At 34.8% G+C, this 10,588-nt stretch overlaps 1 long non-coding RNA gene across 1 annotated transcript in view; it reads right to left on the bottom strand.

Moving 5' to 3' along the window:
* LOC116080882 overlaps positions 1-3,323 on the bottom strand; it is a 19,125-nt gene extending 15,802 nt beyond the window's left edge. The window contains exon 1 of the long non-coding RNA XR_004114652.1: positions 3,278-3,323. This is a non-coding gene — a long non-coding RNA (uncharacterized LOC116080882). The remainder of the gene's footprint in view (positions 1-3,277) is intronic.
* Between the last annotated feature and the right edge of the window lie 7,265 nt (positions 3,324-10,588).

The following is a 10,588-nucleotide window of genomic DNA, read 5'->3' as shown; positions in this document are numbered from 1 at the left end:
CTGAGTGAGGTAACCCAATCACAAAAGAATAAACACGGTATGCACTCTCTGATAAATGGTTATTAGTGCAGAAGCCTGGAATACAGGAAGAACAACTCACATTCCACAAGGAACTCAAGAAGAAGGAAGACCAAAAGATAGTAGAACTTCTAAGAACACATAAACTCAAAGAAATTATGATTATATTTTGGTTATTTCAAACTTTCATGTTTAACTGTTTTATAAAACCTATGATTTATAGCACTAGACAAATACCTACAAATTATTGCTATAATGTACCTGATGAGATTATGCTCTTTACTAAGAATGAATATAGAGTTCTGATATGCATTTCATGTTCAGTTTTTAACTAAACTCTCAGTAACAGTGATGCTCACATTTAAGATATATTTTCAAGTTTAAAAATATAAGACACCATTAAATCCTATTTCCAGAAAATGTTTTGTAAAAAACTTTCATAAGTTATTAATATTCTTTGTAAAAAAAAACAAAAACAAACAACAGCCAAATGAACAAATTGCTTTTGACTGAGCTTCCAATCCATTTGTAAAAGTTTTAATTCCCAATGAGATATTTCATAGATATGTTGGCACATGGGAGAACATACTATAGATGAAGTCTGGAACTTGGGGCTCTTCATGATATGATTCATATTCTAAGAAGAGATGAATGAAACTCAGCTATCTTTCTCTCTTCCCCTAATGTGGAACTAAGTCAGCTGGAATTTTTGAGCATCCAGAACTGAGAAATAAGGTCTATTTTTAAAATCGTCTAGTTTAGGGCAGTAACCAAATATACACAAAGACAAATGAATAAGAAAAATAGAATTGTTCTTCTTAATTAACATTGTAGATGTTAGGAAACTATATGCCATTGTTTTAAAAACTTTTGCTGTAAAAATATCACAATAGTGATGGTCTTAGAAATAATGTAAAATCCACCTATAAGAACTTTGCCCAAAATGAACTCTTATAGCAATATTCTATAAAGGATGTATTCATATGTGCAGTTCTTATTTTCTTTGTTTTTAATCTTCAATAATTCAACTACTCCAAACTTACTGTTATGTTGGAGATTAATAGAAAATCTCTTATTATAAGATGTCTATGTAGACCCTTGACTGTGATTCTTTGAGTATTTCACTTATCTCCCTTGAATTCTAACTAGGATGCAACTTAGTCATGAATATTAGCAAGAACATCAGCTATGACTCATATTTGTTGAATATGCTTACTGACTGAGACATGTTATGGCCTCTGAATATCATTCTAAGTTCTTGTTTTGTCTGCCAAGGATGTTCTGACTCCCTTTTATCCAGATCACTTCTTAGAGTTACCTTGAAAGCTAAGATAATATCCTTGGATACAAGTCAGTTGTTTGTGCTTAATACACTTACAATCAACTCTCTATTCTGTAAGTTTAGTGTCTTCTTTCTGCAACTAGCTCACTGTATGAACAATCATTTATGGGCCTTCCATTGCCTCCATGATACTTTGAGTAACATAGAGAAGCAGAGCATATGAGTATGAAGCTTTTGTTTCAATTGTCAGCTATAGAGTCCTTTGTTTCCCAGGGATGGGGATGAACTCTTACTTATTTTGAATCACCCTTTATACAAATAGTCTCTTGATGAATCAGTCTAAAGTTTTCACTCAAGGTACTGAAAATGATAGCTCTGAGAGTTACTCTCATGACTCACTAGGCAACCTTGATTATCTAAATCTCAGGTAAATGTAGTGAGAAATTTGTTAGCATCATCCTCTCCTCAAATGACAGGTGGCTGCTTCTCTAATCTTTGTGTACATGTGGAGAAGACTGGTTTAGTGCAAATGTTTACTTATTTTAATAAGCTATACTCTGAATAGGGCAAATATTCCCAAAGAAATATTGCCTAAAGTTATGGGTTTTTTTTTTCCATTGGAAGAGTTCTTACAAAATATTCTCAAAACCTTAGGTTTGCTTCCCCAGTCACATATAAGCCTCTGTACATCCCTGTGTCCAAAACAAACAAATGAACAAAAACCAAACAAATAAACAAAATGGCAATCATGTCTGATTAGAAGCAACAAGTGTAAAAACAGAAAGAATGAAAAAGTAAAAGCATTAATTGCTAATGTTAGGCACCTGTTGTTCATGAATTTTCTAAATGAATGGTGTATAATAACCCATTAAAACAACATAATAAAATGCCATAGCATCTTTGCACATATTATTTGAAGCCTCTGCCTTAAATATGAAGAAATTAATATTATTAGAGCTTAAATAACTTCTCTAGACACATGGACTGACAAGATTTGAACCCAAACCAAACTTAGTGTGACCACTTAATTAAATAAAGTAGCAGCAAAATGAAACTTCTTTTATGCCCTAATTGGCACATGGAAGTTGAAGAGAACAACCTGTTCCCAAGCTAAGGTATACTTTTGTTGCCTACTTTACAAGCAATATAGAATTAATTCTGAGCCTCTAGCAATCATTACCAGAGTAACAAATGCACACAGACATAACCTTTACACCAAGAAGTACGAATTAATTTTTAGCTGAGTAAACCATTAACTGGATAGCTAGTTAATATTCTTTGGTCACACAGTATTCTTAATTCCTCCAACAATTAAAACTACATCAGTTGTGTATAAAAGCCTGAATATTTTGAAGATATTTTGTTTCTCACTGTGTAAAAATAACATCAGGAGGACAAATTCAAGCTGTATATACAATAACCACAAGTAATTAGGCAACCAAATTACTGTGGTACAATGCCAACCACTAAACCATAGAGTGATGTTGGGAACATTTGCAGTCAATCTAAACAGCTAATCAGATGAGATCATAGATTCCCCAGAAAGCAAGGCTGGCCATTCCAAGGCTGATTACCAAAAAGTTTCCATGTGAAAATTTTAGGAAAGCACTTTGATTTTTCCTCAGGGATTGGGTTCAGTCTCCAGCTATTTCAATTTAGACTCACTAGATGACTTTGTAAGACAAGGCTGATGTTCTTCTAAAGCTATCCAGATATCTTTTAATATCTTAGCTTTGGAACTTCCTATTCATTAAACTCTACTCTAAAATACCAAATGCAATTTTCATTGAATATCAGCCCAGGCTTTAGACATTTTACTGAGAAAGTAAAAATACAAAATTAAAAAGATGAAAACAAGATAGATAATACAAACTAAAGAGCAGAGAAATAATGATAATGAGCAAAAGAAGAAGTGCACATTGGAGAGAAATTTGAGCCCCCAATTGTGAAAAGAATAGTTAACAGATTACAACTCACTCATGCATTCTCGTGAAGTTGTGGAAGATAGTCCTGAATGTTTAGTCAGGCCAGAATTGGAATGTCTGTGTTCCTATGGGAACAGAAGCTCACTGTCATAAAAGCACACATTTAAGGCCTGGTTTCAGCATCAACTTTTTCCTTCCTATTCAGAATATTATCTGTTCTCTTAGTCTTAATTATTGCACCCCAGAGAGCTATGAACATCAAGCCTGCCTCGATAGCTCCTATTTCTTCCTGTCTCTCAATCAAGATGATATTTGTTCTCTTAGTCATTTTTTCTTTCTTACAGTGTAAGTCACTGTTTCCTTTCCCACCACATTCCTTCAGATACCCAGTGTTGTGGACATATGCAAAAATTTGTCTAATGCAAAAATTGCAAAAATTCCACAGATTATTTTGTCAGTGGTATTAGTAAGATGTTTTACTGTCTTATCATAAAGTCTCTGCTGCATTCACTCTTTGTTCTTAGTCCCTAAAGAACAATAAACAAGTCACCACAGTCCAGTAACTGAAGACAAATGAACTTTCTTAACATTCAAATTCTTTCAGTTGTTCTTGTAGGGATTCTCAGATACCATGCCTTTCCATTGCATAGCTGTTGTTAATTCTTTATCTTATCTAGTTATTAATACAGGCTCACTACATTATTTTGTAGGTTTTTTAAAGTCACTAAATATTCTTCTATTGCTTTATTCTTGGAATTGTTCATTAACCAAGAGATGAAGGAATAAGTATCTACTTTGTATAATAATGTTTTTCAAGATGATATTTGCATATGACCTGTATCAGAATCATTCATGTAGCTATTCAAAGTGATGATTACTCATTGAAAGAAGAAGGAAATAAAGATTAACACATCCATAAAACAGATATATTAAACATTAAAATTAAGCAACTGATAGGTATAATAAAATTAATTCACAAATACTGTGCTAAGTAAAAGTTTTATGGAAGTTATGCCCATATTCTATGATACACTTATGAAAATTCCTTGTGTAGGCAAAAATAATTATTGGGTTGGACGCTGTGTTGTGGGATGTGTGGTTTTCTTGAGTATGTTTGATATCTTCATACATAGGAGCAAGACCCACTAAATGAAATATTCAAAACCTTAACATTTCACTGTATGTACACATACAGTGTATCTAACTGTGTAAAAAGATGATTCTTATGTACTACTACTCAAGCATTATCATTTATCAAAATATTTGTACTATAGAATAATTTTAGATATGCAGGAAAGTTTACAGAGATATAACACAGAATATCTAATCTTATATTTTGTCAGAATCTTATAATCCCATAGCACTTTTTAAACAGCTAAATAAATAGTATTACCACTTTATGATTAGTTAAGCCTGGCACTTGATTTGGAATTATGTGCTTTCCTCCTGTTGTTCTTTTAATAATTCAGGATCACATCCTTTAGTCATCTTTCTCTTCCAAAGTCTCGTAGCTGTGATAATGTCTCAGAATTTCCTTTTAAAAAACTTCATAGTTTTGAAGGTATTTATAAAATATTGTTCCTTTGGGATTGGTTTAATATTTTTCTCATGATCTAAATGAGGTTTATATATGTGGGGAATAAGACCATTGTGAGAGATTGCCTTTGTTATTACTGCAGCAATGTGATGAGCAACAAAATTATGGTGGCCATCCCAATCACAAGAATGAAGAACTTCTGCATTTTAAACAGGACTCTATGTGTTCATTATATCATTAATTTTCTCTCCTATTTCTTTTTATTCTTCTCTCAGTTACCCCCTCCCTCCTCTCCTCCCTTTCCACAACATACTTTCCCTCTCCCCCAGATCCATTCCATCATCTTTCCCTTCAGAAAAGGGCAGGCCTCCTAGTGATAGTAACCAAAAAAATGGCATATCAAGCTAAAATTCCTTCATATTAAGGCTAGATAAGATAACCCAGTATGAGAAAAAGGGTCTGAAATGTAGGCAAAAAAGTTGAAGACAGACCCGCTCCTACTGTTAGGAGTCACACAAGAAGATCAAGCTATACAACCATTACATACATGAGACTTTGTGGGCTCCTTGATTGTTAGTTCAGTCTCTGCAAAATCCTATGGGCCCAGTTGAGATTATTCTGTGAGTTTCTAGGTGGTGCTCTTGACTCCTTTGGCTCTTACAATCCTTTCCCCAACCCATGCCACAGGATTCACCAAGCTCTACCTAATATTTGTTTGTGAGTCTCTGCATCTCCTTTTATCACTTGCTGGGTGAATCATCTCTGATGATGATTTTGAATATAGCCTCTGAGTATGAGTATAGCAGAATATCATTAGGAGTAATTTCATCATTTCATTGACTATTTTTTTGCCTGTCATGTTTGGTTCTATCCTACATTTCTAGGCTATTCAGCCCCTGGTTCCTGGTTTAGGAAGATATAGGAATTTACTTTTGAGAGTATCTAATCAGTTAAAAAAGGCATTTCAATGGGAAAAATTTCAATGGGAAATTATTTAATATGAAATAAAATTATAATCCTTAATATGCAAAAAATGTAAGCCCAGGGCTAGACAGCTTTCACTCAGAATTCTACCTGACTTTCAAAGGAGGTCTAATACCAATACTCCTCAAACTATTCCATAAAATAGAAACAGAAGAGACATTGCCAAATTTGTTTTATTAGGCCACAATCACCCTGATCCAAAACCACACAGAGTCAACAAATAAAGAAAGTTACAGATCAAATTCATAAAGAATAATGTAAAACCACTCAATAAAATACTCAGAAACTGAATTCAACATATCAAAAACATCATCCACCATGATCAAGTAGGCTTCTTCCCAGAGTTGTAGGGATGGTTCAACATACAAAAATCTGTCAATGTAATCCACCATATAAAGAAACTGAAAGAAAAAACATGATCATCTCATTAGATACTGAAAAACTCCTTTGACAAAAATCCAACACCATTTCATGATAAGTCTTGGACAGATCAGTGATACAAGGCACATACCTAAACATAATAAAGGCAATATACAGCAAGCCAATAGGCAACATAAAATTAAATGGACAGAAATTCAAAGCAATTCCACTAAAATGAGGAACAAAATAAAGTTGTCTTCTCTTTCCATATTTATTCAATATAGTACTTGAAGTTCTATTTAGACCATTAATTTTCAAAAGGTCATATTAAATTGTAGCATTTCATAGAATATTAAATAGTTTCATTTAGAGATTCATAACAGATTGAAGCCTATAATTACTACACACCAAAAAAATGTTTATCCTGTCTTCACAGAGATAGGCATATTCCTTATCTCTTGATAATTTTTCCCTATAGAACAACCACTCTTTCTGTTCTAAGACCCCTTAGCTCTTGTAAATGTCATTTGTTAACATGCTTATCATCTAGTATTCTCCTTTTCTTAACCATCTACAATCCTCTGGATCACTCCTGAGAATTCTATCTACTCTTCATAACTACTTGTCTAGTCATTTTCAATGGCTTTAATGTATAATAAGTGTTTACCTCCCTATGTATGGAATTTCTGTTTAAAAAATCAATCAAAGACTGGAGAGATGGCTAGGCTGTTAAGAGCACTTATTGCAGAGGATGCAGACTCGGTTTCTAAGACCCTCATGGTGGTTCAAAAGGGTCAGAAACTGCAATTTAAGGGGATCTGTTGCCTTCTTCTATCTTCTGTGCACATTAGTCACATACATGACACACATACATGCATGCAGGCAAAACTCATAGACAACAATAGAAATAAGTAAGTATTAAAAGTCAACAAACAAAAATAAAAACCTCCTAACATTTCTAACATTTATCTTTGGCAAGGTTCAAAAAAACTGAAATCAAGAGATAGACTACATATTTTCTCTCTGGTGACTTTCTAAGGCAGGACGAGCCAGGAGGCATAGGTCACAGAAGCATCAGAGCAGCTGAGACAGGATCCTTCCTGCCTCCATCTACATCTAGGAGGTGTGGCTCTTCCACATCTCTCTGTGTACCATTCTAATGAGAGGAGAGCTTGTCTCCAGGGAGTGCTCTGACAACAGGATTCAGGTGAGTTCACCATTTTCTCTCCAGTGACTTTCTAAGGCAGAACCAGCCAGAAGGCACAGGCCACAGAAGCAGCAGAGCAGCTGGGATGGGGTCCTTCCTGTATCCATCTGCACCCAGGAGGGACAGCTGATCTGCAGCCCTCTGTGCACCAGTCTTGGCAGGAGACAGCTGGTCTCTCAGGAGTGCTGAAACAGGCTTACAGACCCACAGGAGGAACAAGCTCCAGCCAGAGACAGAAGGAACATCTAACAGCGGAGATTAACAGAGGGTGAAAGGCAAATGCAAGAATCTTACCAATAGAAACCAAGACTACTTGGCATCATCAGAACTCAGTACTCCCACCACAGCAAGTCCTGGATACCCCAACACACCAGAAAAGCAAGATTTGGATCTAAAATCATATCTCATGATGCTGATAGAGGAGTTTAAGAAGGACATAAGAAACTCCCTTAAAAAATACAGGAGAATACAGGTAAACAGGTACAAGCCTTTAAAGAGAAAACACAAAAATCCCTTAAAGAATTACAGGAGAATACAAGTGAACAAGTAGAAGCCCTTAAAGAGGAAACACAAAAAAATCCCTTAAAGAATTATAGGAAAACACAATTAAACAGGTGAAGGAATAGAACAAAACCATCCAGGATCTAAAAGTGGAAGTAGAAACAACTAGGAAATCACAAAGAAAGGCAACTCTGGAGACAGAAAACCTAGGAAAGAAGTCAGGAGCTCTAGATGCAAGCATCAACAATATACTAAAAGAGATCGAAGAGAGAATCTCAGGGGCAGAAGATACCATAGAATTACTGACACAACAGTCAAAGAAAACACAAAATGCAAAAAGTTACTAATGCAAAACATCCAGGAAATCCAGGACACAATGAAAAGACCAAACCTAAGGATAATAGATATAGAAGAGAGTGAAGATTCCCAACTTAAAGGGCCAGTAAATATCTTCAACAAAATTATAGAAGATAACTTCCCTAACCTAAAGAAAGAGACATCCATGAATATACAAGAAGCCAACAGAATTCTAAATAGTTTGGACCAGAAAAGAATTTCCTCCCATCACATAATAATCAAAATACCAAATTCACAAAACAAAGAAAGAATATTAAAAGCAGTAAGGAAAAAGGGCAAGTAATATATAAAGGCAGACCTATCAGAATTACACTAGATTTCTCATCAGAGACAATGAAAGCCAGAAGATCCTGGGTTGATGTAATACAGATCCTAAGAGAACACAAATGCCAGCCCAGGCGACTATACCCAGCAAAACTCTCAATTACAATAGGTGGAGAAACCAAGGTATTCCATGACAAAACCAAATTTACACAATTCCTTTCCACAAATCCAGCCCTTTAAAGGATAATAAATGGAAAACTCCAACACAAGGAGGGAAACTATATACTAGAAAAAGCAAGAAAGTAATCTATCAACAAAACTAAAAGAAGATAGCCACATGAACAAAATTCCAACTCAAACAACAAAGATAACAAGAAGCAACAATTATCTTTCCTTAATACAAATAAATACAAATGGAATCAATTCCCTAATAAAAAGACATAGACTAATAGACTGGCTACGTAAACAGGACCCAACATTTTGTTGCATACAGGACATCCACCTCCGTGACAAAGACAGACAGACACAAAGACACCTTAGAGTAAAATGCTGGAAAACATTTTTTCCAAGCAAATGTCCCAAGAATATTGAATATAATTGACTTTCAATCTAAAAATCAAAAAGATAAAGAGGGACACTTCATACACATCAAAGGTAAAATCTACAAAGATGAACTCTCAATTCTGAACTTCTATGTTCCATATGCAAGGGCTTCTATATTCATAAAAGAAATTTTGCTAAATCTTAAAGCACACATTGCACCCCAAACTATAATAGTTGGAAACTTCAACAACCTACTCTCTGCAATGGACAGACACTGGAAACAGAAAATAAACAGAGACACAGTGAAGCTAACAGAAATAATGAAACGAATGGATTTAACAGATTTCTATAGAACATTTTATCTTAAAACAAAAGGATATACCTTCTTCTTAGCACCTCATGGTACCTTCTCCCAAACTGACCATGTAATAAGTCACAAAACATGCCTCAGCAGATACAAGAAGATTGAAATACTTCCTTGCATGCTATCAGATCACCACTGACTCCTCAATAACAACATAAACAATAGAAAGCCCACATACATGTGGAAAACTCTACTCAATTATAACTTGGTCAAGGAAGAAAGAAAGAAAGAAATTAAAGACTTTTTAGAGTTTAATAAAAATGAAGCCACAACATACCCAATCTTATGGGACACAATTAAAGCAGTCCTAAAAAGAAAACTCATAGCTCTGAGAGCCTCCAAAAAGAAACTGGAGGGAGCATACACTAGCAGCTTGACAGCCCATCTGAATGCTCTAGAACAAAAAGAAGCAAGTTCACACAAGAGGAGTAGAGGGCAAGAAATAATCAAACACAGTGCTGAAATTAACAAAGTGGAAACAAAAAGAACTCTACAAAGAACCAACCAAACCAGGAACTCATTCTTTGAGAAAAATCAACAAAATAGATAAACCCTTATCCAGAATAACTAGAGGGCACAGAGACAGTATCCTAATTAACAAAATCAAAAATAAAAAGGGAGATATAACAACCAAAACCGAGAAAATCCAAAAAATCATGAGATCCTACTACAAAAGCCTATACTCAACAAAACTGAAAAACCTGGATGAAATGAACAATTTTCTAGACAGAAATTGGATAGCAAAGTTAAATCAAGATCAGATAAACAATCTAAACAGTCACATATCCCCTAACAAAATAGAAACTCTCATTAATAGTCTCACAACCAAAAAAAGCCCAGGACCAGATGAGTTTAGTGCAGAGTTTTATCAAACCTTCAAAGAAGACCTAATAACAACATTCCTCAAACTATTCCACAAAATTGAAACAGAAGGTACTCTACCAAATTCTTTCTATGAAGTCACTATTACGCTGATACCTAAACCACACAAATACCTACAAAAAAAAGAAAACTTAATCACAATTTCCCTTATGAATATCGATGCAAAAATACTAAATAAAATTCTTACAAACCGAATCCAAGAACACATCAAAATGATAATCCATCATTATCAAGGAGGCTTCATCCCAGGGATGCAGGGATGGTTCAATATATGGAAAACTGCCATGCACACTTTACGTGAAGGCGGTATCTGAGGCGTAAACTTCAAAGAAAGTCAGTCTCCTGCCTCCGCATTGTCGCCTGG

This window comes from Mastomys coucha, unplaced genomic scaffold (assembly GCF_008632895.1).
Source record: "Mastomys coucha isolate ucsf_1 unplaced genomic scaffold, UCSF_Mcou_1 pScaffold6, whole genome shotgun sequence".
NCBI lineage: Eukaryota > Metazoa > Chordata > Mammalia > Rodentia > Muridae > Mastomys > Mastomys coucha.
Note: the sequence above shows the minus strand (reverse complement) of the source record. Positions and strands in the feature narration are given on the sequence as shown.